Below are 15,557 nucleotides of genomic sequence, written 5' to 3' on the forward strand. Positions count from 1 at the left end.
TACCCCACCTACTGTACGAACGTACCCCGTACGTGGGGCAAGTTCGTACAAATATCTTATCGTAGAAAAATGACTATAACTCTATAACCTTTTGACATAATAGTGTCGGACTTTTTGGTAACAAACTACAATATATTTGTTATACTTAGGTCTATAAACTAGATAAATTCGATTATTAATCATAAATTAAAAAAATAAAATCTAAAAAGCGTACGAAGGGTAACCACTTTCCCCTAAGGCTTATTTAATAAACATATTTCATTTTGTTAGAAGAACAATACTTTATAAAAGGAAAGACATGTTATTGTGCTTTTTGCCTGGTATTTTAAAAGTTTACCATATTTTATTTCATAAAAAACTTCGTATTCATACATTCGTACGCGTACGAATGTGCCCCCTGTTTGGCTGTACGAAAGCACCCCCCCATACCTTGCACAAAATTAAAGTACAACTTTATACAAATTCTAATTTAGTTTGAGAAATATAACAATTAAAGCTCAAAATAAACAATATTAACATTAATTAATAATCACCATATTATCAAAAACATAACAATTCTACTTACAATTGCGAATTACACCTAAGGAAAAAATTTACTCACCGCGCGCGAAAACACGTTACGTCTTGTCAGCCGATACACTGTGGTGCGACTGCCGCGCCACTCCGCTAACAATATGGCGGCCGGTATGTCTATGCACACAACCAAAGGCGTGTGTGTGTGCCGTTTAGTTTTTCTGCTATACTAACTGCACGAATGTGCCCCACGTACGAATGGTGACCACTTTCCCCTACCATTAATATTTTATTGCAGAATCATGGTGCGAAAATATAAAAAAAGGGCACGCGTACTAAAAGGGTACACGTACGTTGGGAAGAAACCGGGATCATCATGGTCATTCTTTTTCCCTGTTATAGAAGACATACACACTCTGTATATCAGTGAAGTCGCCATGATCCTCCCTGATCCAAAACTGGGCTGGAACAGGGTTGTACAGCTAGAATGGCTAGACTTTTTACTTTTGCAGTTAATTTAAATAATTATAATGTGCAATTACTTCAAAAGTAACAATCAAAATGTATGATTACCTATTTTAAGTTTTAATTGTCAAAGACTGTACAACAATCTCATAGAAAGTGATTGTAAAGATCTCATTTAGACTGATTGTATCAATAAGTAAACTAAGGATGAATGATGTAATGTTTTGTTATTTTTCTAAAGAAAGATTTATCGACTATGAGTCAAGTCAAATATTATTAAGTTAGTTCTTTGAGAAATACATATTTTTATAATAATTAATAAAAATTTAACGACTTTAATAGGCTTTTTAATTACCCTGTATGAATCTACCCCATGCGTATGAAAGTACCCCACCTACTGTACGAACGTACCCCGTACGTGGGGCAAGTTCGTACAAATATCTTATCGTAGAAAAATGACTATAACTCTATAACCTTTTGACATAATAGTGTCGGACTTTTTGGTAACAAACTACAATATATTTGTTATACTTAGGTCTATAAACTAGATAAATTCGATTATTAATCATAAATTAAAAAAATAAAATCTAAAAAGCGTACGAAGGGTAACCACTTTCCCCTATATACTTATGTAAGCCCGATTAAACATTACTATTAGCAAAAACCTGTTAAACGAAATTGATTAATTTGTGTCATATCACGAGAGAATACAAGGAGCCACTTCTTTTTCAAGCAGAATGAAATCAGTTAAAACAATTTCAGTAATCAGCTGTACAGGTTCGATTCCCAAAAGTAATCATTTAAACATCAACAATGCAGTTCTGTCGATCATTATGCAACAACAGACACTTTCCTGGCATTTCAGATTACACTTATTTATTCTTACTCGATTTTACTTCCAAATATCTGAAGCGAACACAAATTAACATAAACACACAAACACAATACATTTATTTATAGCCGCCATTTATTACTGCGATATCATGACGTCACACACCGCGTCACAACGTCAAATATGTTAATACTGAACATTAAATTGACATAAATGACAAACTGACGTTACGTCGCTTTAACGTTGACGGTAAATTACTTGATTTTTGGTGTATTTTAAATATGTATGCCATAATTCTGTCAATATTTTGAGATACATGTCGATATAATTTCATGATATACAAGAATTATTACATAAGAAAGATTTATATGTTGTTTCAACAGTTAATATGTAAATAATTAAGCTATTTAATTTAACTTAAGTAAAAATAAGTACCTACACATACCTAGTTGTTTGTTGAAATTAACGGATTTGCCATTTACTGTTCCCAGGCTATTATCTATATTCGAAGTTTCCAATACCGGTATTATTTTATTATTAGACTCAATGTTATACGCTCAATGATTTTATATTACAAAAGGCATTTCGAGGAAGGGTCTTAGTCCCAAAGGCCCCGAGTCTGTTAGCTTCATCATACCATTCAATAACGAAATATAGATATGAAAAGAAATGTCTAAAATACGTAAAACACATCATCATCTGCCTAGCCTTTTCACAACTTATGTCAATGGTGTGACTGCCTATGATTTTCTCTACATAGTTAGCTGAGCAATCCGATTCCCTTTCTAAGACTGGTTGACAGACTTACTGGCTTCTGACCACAACGTCTGTCAATGATGTCTGTACCTACAAATTACAGCCAGGACCCACTGTCCAACGTGCCTTCCAAATCACAGAGGAACTCATAGATAGGCACAACCACAGACCGACTGCTTACACAATCGATCGACTCGTAAAACATTCAACTCAAAAGAAAACACGCAATAAAACCGACAATTTCTTCATTGAAATGAAATAAACCGTTGCCGTTCTGCTAGTGATTAAATGTCCACTAACTAACATTTCAATTTGCCACACAAAGCCACGGAGTTCACTACTAATTGTTACTCCAGTCACGATAAAATTAAATTTGAATAACGTGCCGGACCAAATAAACTCGCCCTGTGAAGCCCCGGGCTGCGTTTGTGAACACCATGTATAAGCCGAACTGTTGTAGCGTTTCTTTGTACTTACCTACGTAATGTGACAAGTTTTTTACGCTTTTTAGATTTGTTTGTTAGAATGCATTTAGCGTAATTTGGTGGATCGTTAAACATATTTTATCTTTAACTTCTTTAATAGCTTTAGCCTCAACAATGTTGCGTTTATAACTTCTAAAAGAATAAGAAACGATGTATTTTGCAGTTTGAACTTACCTGTTATTTGTTGTTACTTTAATTTTGAATACTTGGCTATGATCACATCATACATAATTACACTAATATTATAAAAAAAGTAGTTTCCTTAATACGCGAGCGAAACAGCACAAAACGGCCAGTGTTTAATAATCTTTTTGAAATAGTTACTTCACAATTTTCAGTGAAGTAGTGGCTAATGGAAAGTGAAGTAACTTCACTAGACATCTATATTATTATATAGCACAGTTCTGTATAACTAGAGGAATTTAATAACCGGCCTGAGATTAATAACGAAATACTTTTCTTACGAGTTAATCGAATATCTTTCAATGATCGCGTTGTTCTATTATTGGATATCGATTTTTTACACAAGTTAGTTTTTATATAGTGTCCTGACGGACTGTTTTCAAAATCCTATAAGCCCAGTTTTATTTTTAACACTAAGCTAATATACGAAAAGTAACAAGAAAAACTTAACTCTCAGTAAAAAAAATATAGTGCCTATATAATTATAATTTCCGACTTAAGAAGTATGCAAAAATAGATTTTCAAATAAAATATGAACATTTTATTTTCTAAGAAAAGTCAAAACTGAATTAGATAGCTATAAGCTTCGAGCACTTTATTAGAAATGACCTATTTACTTTATTGTTGTATAATTCACAGAATTTTATGAACAAAGAACAATTTAAAAACAAAGATAGTAATTTTGGCCAATAAGAATGCAAAAAACATTTTCGATTATCAGAATAAAATATACCTACTTCATTATTTATCATTCTTTTACTTAATACTGATCAAAGATGTAGGCTACAATTACTTTTCATTTGAATTAAAAAAAACCTACTAAACTTCCAAAAATGAAAGTCTTAATTAGAAGTTACATTTACAGTTTTACACAGAATTTTAACATTAAGTGTGCTGTAGTGAAATGGAATAAACCCATTCGAATTCTCAAAACCGTTTAGTATTTAATTATTGGTCAAGTTTCATCCCACCCCAATATCAGGCGGGTACAACCACAAATTAATAATTAAATTCGTTAAGTATGTCAATACGTAAAGTTAAACGTAACTCGGCATTTGAACTCAAATTAATGAGTTTAGTAGTTAAAGTTTAATTACTGGAAGTTTGCAAAGTATTGGTATTTGCGCCACTTATTTAGTATTTAAGTTTGTTCTCAATTGAATTTAGTATGAACGTGGTTAGGCTGGAGTGGCTATTCTAATTTAATTTGCTTTAAATTCATTAATAATAGAAATGTAGTTTATGTACAAATAAAATAGTTTCTTAAATATTCAATAGTTATCATTAACAGTTAAAAAATGAAGATAAAATTTCTCATTTATATTCTCAACTTAACATCGTTTAAAACTCAGAAAAGGGACAAAAAACTGAAAATTCGCCGTCAAGCATTAAACGTTGATAATTTCCTCAGCCACCATCCATTGCAGCCATTATTGGACGCAAATTCAACTTAACATTGTTTCAACTCAAACTCATTTCCAGAACAGGAAATATCATTTTTATATTGTTGAGAAATATTCGTTTATTGTCGCTCGATAGCCGTCGGACGCATTAATTACTTAATTTCCGTGGCCACAGTATAAAATGTTTACAGGCTTTTGTAACGGGGTCGTTTATGTTGATCGCATTCAGTGTGATCCGGGGATTACTCTCAATGGTTTTTATGCGTATTATGATGTAAATGACAAGCACATAAACGTAAATAACAATATGGCTGCGAGCCCTGATTTGGGTACGAACATAGATTTAACAGCTAATGATAAAGTACCGCGGTCACTGAATAAAGTGATAGGTTCGCTTAATTTATGGTTATTGTATTTTAGGATATTTTGTTAGTATACTTTACACATTTTATTAGGAAAATATATTGAAAAACATCATCATGTCTGATATAGATAGTAGTCAGGAGCTTTAATAAAAATACCTGCACTACCTACATCTTTACATAAACAGATATTATAAAACGCAAAAAAGGTCATAAAAGAAACCCCATCATCACCATAACACTCGATCTGGGGCTCGAACCCACTCCGCGACATAACAAAACGTTCTCGATCAAACAAATGCGCTAAGCAAAGCCGGATTATAAACATTACCCACTGAAATGAAAATATTCCTTCGAAATTGTAAAAATATTCCGACATCGGCCTGCCTCTTAAATCAATATTTTTTATTTGTTTTATACTGCTTTTTCAAATGATTTCTTATATACGTACAGTATTTATTAGGTGTTCAAAGAAAAGAAAATAATTTTGTAACATAAATAAGCCCTCTTAAATATGCTACCCTGGTACACGCATGACTAATTTCCCCGAGAATGCAGAAACTTATCATCAGGAAAATTACTCTTTAGTTCGGCATCATCATCATCAGCCTATCGCAGTCCACTGCTGGACATAGGCCTCTCCAAGTGCACGCCACTGAGATCGATTTTCGGCTTCTCGCATCCTGCTCCTGCCAGCCGTCTTGCGCAAGTCATCACTCCACCGTGCCTGAGGACGTCCTACACTACGTTTGCCGAGGCGTGGTCTCCACTCTAAAACTCGTTTACCCCAACGGTTATCGGTTCTTCGGCTAATATGGCCAGCCCACTGCCACTTCAGCTTGCTGATTCGGTGGGCTATGTCGATGACCTTGGTTCTCTGACGGATTACCTCATTTCTGATGCGATCCCTCAGAGAAATGCCGAGCATAGCCCTTTCCATAGCCCGCTGAGCGACTTTAAACTTGTGAACCAGCCGTACCGACAGTGTCCACGTTTTGGCTCCGTAAGTCATGACAGCTAGGACGCACTGATTGAAGACTTTTGTCTCTAGGCACTGTGGGATCGACGGTGTTAGGACTCGACGTTGCTTCCCAAATGCAGCCCAACCCAACTGAATTCTCCTATTCACCTCGTCCTCAAAGTTGTTTCTACCTAACTGCAATATCTGCCCGAGGTATACATATTTCCGAACAATTTTGAGAACGGCGCCGTGTATCGCAATCGGTTCCGGTAGAACATGTTCATTGAACATGACCTTGGTTTTGTCCAAGTTCATCCGTAGGCCGATGCGTAGAGAAGATTCAGCCAGGTCGTTCAGCATCTGTTGTAGGTCCTGCAGCGTTTCCGCCATGATGACGATATCGTCAGCAAATCGCAAGTGCGAGATGTGTTCGCCATTGATGTTGATGCCGCGTCCTTTCCAGTTCAGCGTCTTGAACATATCCTCCATTGCATTAGTGAACAGTTTCGGGGAAATAACATCCCCTTGTCTCACTCCTCGATGCAACGGTATGGGCCTTGTTTGCCGATTCTGTACTTGGACGGACATTGTAGCGGCTTCATAAAGACATCTCATCACTTGGATGTATCGCCAATCTACTTGACAACGCTGCCGGGACTCCAGAACAGACCAGATTTCAACCGAGTCAAAGGCCTTCTCATAGTCCACAAATGCTAGACACAGGGGCTGATTATACTCTTCGGTCTTCTGTATAATCTGCCGCACTGTGTGGATGTGGTCTATGGTGCCGTATCCGCTCCGAAACCCAGCCTGCTCCGGTGGTTGGAATTCGTCGAGTCTTCGCGCAAGTCGGTTCGTGATCACTCTTGAGAACAGCTTATAGACGTGGCTTAGGAGGGAAATGGGTCGATAGTTCTTCAGCTGGGTTTTGTCTCCCTTTTTGAAGAACAGGACGACAACACTCCTACTCCACGCCTCTGGAGGTCTCCCTTCAAACAGGACGGCATTAAAAAGCTTCTGGAGCTCATTTGGACCGAACTATGTAAGTTATACTATAACTATCGACCCGTCTCGGCTTCGTATGGATAATTCATCTAAAACTTCCTCATGAATCACTCTTATGAAAAACACAACAGAATCTGACTTGACAAACTTAACAGTTAAATAGACCCAAAGAAACACGAGCAGAGGATTTTCTTTGTAGTGTTTTTTAAACTCATATGTAATGTGGAATTCAGTTAGAAACTCGCAAATGTTTACGTATTTCGTTTCTCGCGATCATCTCACAAACATGAGCATGTTTATCCCCGGGTTCGCGGCAGTGGGAGTTGTTCTATATCTTAGCAAACTGAAATGAAGGCTTTGAAAGTCGCCTCACGCCGCTCCGATTTTAAGAGCCCTTCTGCCGACCATTATTATCCTATTTTTCTTGCTCCGCACTGCCTTTTACGGGTCCTTGAAAATTCCTGCACTTTTTTCTGTCTTTCTAGAGGTTTTTGTTAAAATATTTCGCTTTAATGTGCGGTGTTTTGGTTTAGAAAATTGTTGATGAGTAAAGATAATTCCAGAGAGGATAAGTAGTTTAGAGAGCTTTTTCAGAAAGTAAATTGACACTATTGGGATGAAAAAGAAACTGTGTCTTGTTACGTAGGTAATAGATAATTGGGAAAAATAGTGTCATATGTTTGTGATTTTTCTTACTATTGCCCATTAGCACCTGAACTGACACTGCGAAATCCAAAAGATTTTTTAACGCAACTCCACAAATTACTACCAAGCAAGTTATTAAGTTTGGTTTGTATCTAAAATAAAGAGACATGCAAACGCAAAGTTAAGTTTACTAAAGGTTGCAGCAACTACACTATAGTACGTAATAACACCGCCTTGTATGAGCAAAGCCTTATTTTTTGTAAAAGCTGCACATTGTTTGTGTAATTTCTCTTGTCCCAGTCGAGGGGTATTCTCGAGAACGACTGTAGCATGAAAACGACACGAGTGTTAATATCGTCTTTATGATGAATTTCGTCGCTTTACTTATGTATGTTTGCTTTGCACTGGTTTCTTCTTTGTAAGATTATTTTATTATTTTTTTTTACATAATACTAGATTTTGTAACAATTAAATTATATGTAAACTGGCCCAGGATTTTTATTTTTATGTCTCACTCTTATTGTTGTGAACTGTGCGATTTACAATAAGCTTTATTACGAAACAAATTGGTAAACATAAAATTAACAGTTCTTTTTAATTTTTTACAGGTATGTAGCTGTATATATTCCTGTTGTGACAACTCTATGCAGTAAGTGGACTAGAATAGCTAAGTTATACGTACACGTAAGTGTATATTTCCCTCAGTGATTAAATATGTAACTACTATAGTAACATCTATCTAAAGAATATAGAACCTTACATTAATATAGTTAGTCTTTCTAAGACTAAAATTACACTTACAGAAAGTATTGATGGATTATCGAACATTCGTAAAACTTTTGAAGCAGTTTTTCTTTCAATTAAAAACTTTTTGTTTTGAGAACCTTCATCAAACTTACAAAGTTTTGTCATGCTTTATAAAAAAGACTATTAAACACTGAACAATATACTAGAAACTTAAAAGACAACAGCACAGAAACAACTTGCAATTGAATTAAAACAAACTAAGTAAAAACACCAACACCCAATCTCAAGTTTAGATTTCAAAATTTAAACAAAAGTCTATTTTCGCGAATTTTAAAAAGTAGCGGACCGAGTGTAGCTCCTTGCGGCACTCCCTTTAATTCTGTGAGATAAAGCTCGGGAGCCGGCGACTGGCCATTGTTATTCCGTCCCGGTGCCGAGCCGAATTGTCCCCAACACCTACACAAAGAAACGCTTGTGAATTCACTCGCAATACTCCTCATTTTATTGTAAATCTGTGACCGCAATGTCGAATGGCCCTTAGGGTTCCACTGTGGGGAGGGTAATAAAATTATGCGCGTTTGTGATTGATAGGAACATTTTTTTTTGTTGAGAACATTCTGTTTCTGTTATGATACAACTTTTTGCTCAGACATAGATTTTAAATTAAAATTCACAGTTTTTTTAAATAATTACGGTACATCGTGAAGGTTTTTAAATAATGTTATGTGTGTATGAATAAATCAAGACTCGTCCGGTATTCGTTACTAACTGGTATAACGTAAACACACAAATACGATGTGATTGTAATAGAAATACTCGCTCATTCTGTTTTTATGCCACTAATTAACCCCATAAAAGAAAATCGTAATTATGACACATGATACTGTTGGCGTGTTTTTTCATGTTTTGGGAAAATAACGGCGTTTGATTATAGGGTTCTTCCGTATGACCATTAATATTCTTTATATAATAATGTGTAATTATCGCGTCTGTTATATTTGTACCATTGACTCATCGAGAGTAGCGCTGAAAAGTAACTTTAATCGCTAGTCAGGTATTCTAACGTTATTAATATCGTACCTATTGTTCGTAGATTTATGGGCACAATTCCACAAATCAATTCTTATGCAATTAATTGTAAATTATTGAACCTCCCACTTGACATAATTTTATTTAAATAATATTGTATAATAACACGTCATAATCATATTTCATCGCAAGAAAGATAATATCTAATGAAGAAAACCTACAATGAGATAAGCCAAAAAACCTCATTCAGGCAGCGTTATCAAAGCGAGCCATCATGATCCGCAATAATTCCTCCATACCTAGACGGTCTCGGGCATTTCTGCTATAAAAGCAGATTTCTTTCGCAACGCTCTTTTTGTGTGGCTAAAGAGGATTATTTTGATAATAATTTACCGTTCGTGTTGGTAATATTGTACGCGTAAATCCTTTTAGTGGCACTATTTCTTTATTTCGACTTTTTATTTTGCGGGAGCATTCAAATAGAAACGCCTTGTGACTGGATCGCTTTATTTCCGAAATACTTGTAGTACGTGGTGGTTTATTTTCAAAATACAATGGATTATTTTCATAGCCTTTGTATTGTTTGACTTATGTGAGATTATGGTTTCTGAAATAGATTTTTATTTCTTTGTTGTGAAAGTAGGGCATTACTATTGAATTTTAATTGGTAAGATAACGTTTGTTAAGCGTTATGTTTTGACATCAAAGAACTTAATAAGAACAGAAGCAGAATTCAGTTAGCATAAAGCGAATACTGTACCTAACTTACTTTGAACATAAAATACAGCTTTCAAAAGGAAGTCTCGACTGAAAGTAATAACGAGAGACTGTTACATTATTCAGATATCAAGTTGAAAGAAAAAATACACAACTGTTTAGATAACAAACTATTTGACCCACTCGGAATAACAAACATCTTCGAATAGAGTACAGTCGAGGCATTCAATTTGCCTGATTTCCTACAAACTGCAGAACAGAAATATTTCCATACCAACCGTTTGATCTCCATTGATCAGAATAATTTTACTCGGACGTTTTGAAGATATGAAGAACAATATGAACGTAAAAATGTTAGACGGAATTTTGAGGAGAAATTGGGTCGGGTTTGAAAAGAAACGGAATATGCAATGGTTTTATGAACGATAACTGTCCGAGGGAGGTCCGGGTGTAGCTTAAAACTTGGGCTTTGATTGTTTTTGCGTACGCTCGTTTTGGAAAGTAAGATTTTTATGAACGTCTCTGTGCTGCTACAATTTTATTTGAAAAATTATGATGCAATTCTATGCTATTACGTTTTTCCAGATATAAATTATAGTTGATAGACTCAACATAGTTATCACCGAAAAACCTTCAACTGTAGAAACAAAAACGCAAAACTTTTCCACCAGTAACCCAAATCGCACCAATTCCTTAAAACGACACCAAAAAACCGAAAAGTACGGCAATCGAAAAAAGTTCCTCCTATCATTGGAAACTCTTAACCGTGGAGCGAAGGGCCCCACAAAAGTCAGGGCCCTTAAAAGGGCCGCTAGGGGCTGTAACCGACAGGCCTATAAAGACCAACATACTAAAGTTTATAAGCCGTAAAGTGTTGGTATAAACTTACTGCATTTACAATTACATGATTGATGGCTCGTAAACTATGATTTAGGGAAGTTTGCTTTTTATTTCGTTTGTTGTTTAAGACTGAGGGTTTAGTGCAAATTAATGATGTTGTTGTTCCGTGTTGCGGTGTTCAAAGAGAGTAATTTGGTTTTAATGAAGTAGCACTTTTGGTAGCAGTAGATGTGTTTTATCAAATAATTTGCTTGTACATTCTACATCTTGAACCTAGCTTATTATCATATCATAACATATTGTGATGATTGATAGAGATGCAGCTAGCAGTAGGTAGATAAACTAGGTAATAATGGAGATGGTACAGACTGATGAATAAAATTTAAAGTGTGAGCTCAGACGATCTTGTTACAATGATCCGAAAACCAACCATAGTATGTCTATCTATGTCACTAACGCTTATCCCTTTTGCGAAGGGACTCAGCCATGTCGAGGTCAATTATAGAGTAATATTATTTACCTAATTGTGACCTTTGTAACTTTCAGTCTCTCAAGTAACACGCTTCTTAGAACATCGTGTCCTATTACTGACAAACCAAACTTTTGCGACGAAGCCTCATAAAGCTGCCTTTGAGAATATTTCTCTACTTTAGAATAAAGGGCAAATAAAATTTTAACTTGTATGAGAAGAGTCATGTAAGGATGTTTTATCTGTTAGTGTCTCTTTTGTACTCTGTCGTGGATTGTTGTCATGTTTCATTTTTGAAACTACACATGTATGTAGGTAGTTAAGAGCTTTTACTAATTAATAAAGTCGCGAGATTTTTGGTGTTAGTGTAGCATTCGTTTTGTAGTCCCGGTTAAAGTTGAAAAGTGACACAAATAAAGAAAAAGGGTTTCACAATCATTACAGTAAAATGTTGTAAACTCTCTTACGCTTGTATTTATTTACCTATCATTACACCACACATACAATGCAAATAAAAAACCAACCACCAATATATCAAAACAAACATAAAAAGTGACCCTACATCCATTACACACAATGAACAACTACCCTCAACCCCAACAAATCTAAACAATCGAAAAATACCTTCACTATTAGTGAACACCGATCGGGTCCCACGTTGGGCGCCAATAAAACACGCTAGAACAAAGGGAGAGATGTATAGGGCTAACTAAACGTTTGTAGTATCAGCATTAATTGGGCAGTAATTGGCCCTTATAAGCTCCCCACTGAAGGGAAATAGATAGCGTAATTGTATTGGGTTTATTTGTAACCGGGTTTGGGTTTCTGTCCTTTGTTTCGGAGAGTTATTTTTGATGAAACCAGTTAAGTGTGTCGATAAATGTATCGTTACAGTTAACGTTTATGTTATTTACTGATGTTATATGCGGTGTTTAAATGGTTTACCTTTTAAAAATAACCGCATAAAATTCGATCCCTTGATCTGGTTGTGAATAAAGTCAAATATCCAAATCAACGAAACCTGTCTAAAATATAAAGAATTCCCTAACAATAAAAAAAGCAGCAACAGGATTGAAATACCCCACACTTTTTAAATAAAGGTAGATCTCAAAATCACATAAATTACAAAATCTCACAAAAGATAGATCAGCGTTAACAAATCAAAAGAAAAAAGGTTTCCCATAAAAAGCGTCGAGTGCAGACATGCAAATGATATCGTTCCCTAACGTGACTACCATTCAACGAGCCGTAGTCGGTAGGAGCAGTCGCTCGTCACGCGCACCAACGAGCGGTAACTACCGACAGACAACTTCGATACCCCTGCTAAAGAGCCAATGTATGGCTACACATTCGATAATCACACTATAAGAAGAAGTAGTCGATTTTGGACTTTAACGCTATAGATATAGAGTCGAAAGTTGTAAAGTATAAGCGTCTATATACTGAAGTGCTTACTTGAGTTTTTTTATATCATTCCCTTTAAGACTACAGTAATGAGCCCCTTTTATTTTCACGAGAACTTTTAATTATGTTATAAAAATATATTTTTTTCCTTTTGTTTTTCAACTTTCTCTTAGATTGGCAAAATTTGTAACGCCTAAAATTAATTTAATGTGAGTGAATAAAGTTGGCTCGTAAACTTCATTATCACTCTTTATTTTAAAGACAGATTGGAACTGAAAAATGGGGTCAGACGGCTTTTTGGCTTTTTACAAAAAAGTGTGAAGTGAATATTATATTTGGGTGGAATTGGGTAGAATAAAACATAAATGTATGGGTATGCATAGTACCTGAATACATAATACAATTTAGAACAGATTTTTCTGCTGCTTATATTGATCATGCAGATATTCAGATGCCCATATTACTAAGTAAACAGCCCAACAGCATTACCACTAAACTTCCACTTCGTTGCAAGGATCAAACATTACATTTCTATGTACTTTGATACAACGCTTTACGTTTACTACTAGTAACCTATGATCGATAAACAGACAATACTCAATATTCTCCGAAACAACCAAATCCTTCTCCATCATCATTTCATTTGCCTAGCCTTCTCCATACCCCAGATTAATAACCCTTATGTTCAAAGCACAGTAATTAGCAAATAAGCGAATCGGATTAGCGTTATCATAGCTCTAATTAGCAAGTACATAGGTAATGACGGCAGAATCCTGAGGTAACTAATCGGCTAATAACTTCGTAGGAGACCACTAATTGCAGGAATGCTTTGTACCAATATTGTAATTAAACTCATTTAGTTATGATAGCTATAGTAACGAGAATTAATTAAGGATTCGTCGGTATATATTTATAGCCATTGACAGATCAATTCAAAGGTGAATGCATATTTCTTGGTATTGAAAGTTCCTTCACTAACGAGTTTATGATCACTCTTGATAAACGGAAGAGTCATTATATAAGAGAGACTCCTATACAGATAGCCGTTTCATTTATTTGGACGACTCCTGATCTTCTATTAATGACTTGGTATATAAGGAAGAGTAGAAATAATTTTAAAAGGATAAGATACATAAATATTCAAAGATGAATAAGTAGGAGTCAAGTTCAAAGAAGACGATCAAAACATGCAATTAAAAACAGAAATGGAAAGCCATCAAAACTAATTAGAAGCATTCGTCACAGTTCGGCAATAATCGTCAATGATCGGCTTGTCACGGGTAAAATTAAACCGACCGGGAAGCGATTGGGTTAATTGGAAGGGTGCAAACTGATCTAGTTTCCTTCAACTAAGAAACTTGGTAATTAGATGAAAGTGTTATTACGACTGGATTTGTGCTTACCTCACCTTCTTGAGGTAAGGGTCCTTAATGTCATGACGTCATCATTGCCAAATAGTGAACAAACATATCAGAATTGTCTAATACTCTGTTACAATATTGTGACTTATGAGACGGTTGGATTGAACGAAATAAATCTTCTTCATTAAGTTAGTATGTCATCGCAAATTGTTGAAATCCATCATTGACGCTGAGCTGTCTAAGTAAACAGTTTGCATTATGCATGTCGCCATCGATTCATTACCTGAACATCAATCAACATTGTAATCAATATCAATAGCTTAGCAGATAATATGAGACTTACTACAGAAAGTCCACGACTATTCTCTAAAGATATATCTCAAATACTATCTACAGGTATATAAATCAGATGAGTTTCTAAAACAACTTTCTCGTTTTTGCAAACCATACTTTCTCATCTAATGCAGATAAAGACTATTAGCCATTTACCTGTGTCTACTGAAGTTAAGACTCCCATTAAGAATTTTCTAGATCCAATAACACTTCGCTCGACCTGGGAGCTGTTCATGGGATTTTACTAACAATATTTAGCTATCTTAAGACCTCTAGATGTTCCGATAATGGCACATCCACATAAGAGATGGTATTTAAATCTGATGAAGCTTTACTACTATTTGTATTAGAAAATGATATTTAGGTCAAGTAGCTTTTAAGGCTTATACAGGTCGATAACAGTGTAAACCAACTAATACATTCTAACAAAATCCAATCCATTCAACTACAAATCCCATCTGTACTTGGTCTTCTGATTCTATTTTGATATGTCTCGTAAAGATAGGGGTAAAGGCTAATAGGCTCTTTGAGCCATTGTCTCCAACGCCTTACATATCTAGCCATCAATCTAGGATTGGATTGGAGGCGAAATCACTTGAGCATCGCCCATGCAATTCATTTGAATACGTCCTTTGATCTGATTTGATTAAACAGAAAGAGATTGTGGTAAAACTCTGGATTGAAATAAACAATTTGGTGGAAGAACCAAACTGCAAATGTTTTGAAATGATAATCAACTTTAATGCATCGATCATTCTCAAAACAAAATTGATGAATAAAGCTCAAAGCCCAAGTTCAGCAGATTTTGCTTAAAAGCATGATATTTCAAATTTACCAAAGGCAATGAAACGTCGGAAATATCTTCCATTGAAAACAACCTATAAAATGGCGAATGACTTTGAAATCGGCACAATGTAGGTAAGTACTCAGAAAATGTAATTCATAAGTCTCATCATCTGTACACAGAAAACAGAACTTTAACGTGATAGCTACAGAGTTGTATTTCTACTGAGACATGGTGAAAAATTCTTTTGGAATAACAAAAAG

The 15,557-nt window shown here is 35.2% G+C and overlaps 1 protein-coding gene across 1 annotated transcript in view; it reads left to right on the forward strand.

The window, feature by feature from the left end:
• LOC124642552 overlaps nt 1-15,557 on the forward strand; it is a 227,667-nt gene that overhangs the window by 174,894 nt on the left and 37,216 nt on the right. The gene's annotated exons all lie outside the window — the stretch shown is intronic.

The sequence above is a fragment of the Helicoverpa zea genome, chromosome 25 (genome assembly GCF_022581195.2).
Source record: "Helicoverpa zea isolate HzStark_Cry1AcR chromosome 25, ilHelZeax1.1, whole genome shotgun sequence".
Lineage (NCBI taxonomy): Eukaryota > Metazoa > Arthropoda > Insecta > Lepidoptera > Noctuidae > Helicoverpa > Helicoverpa zea.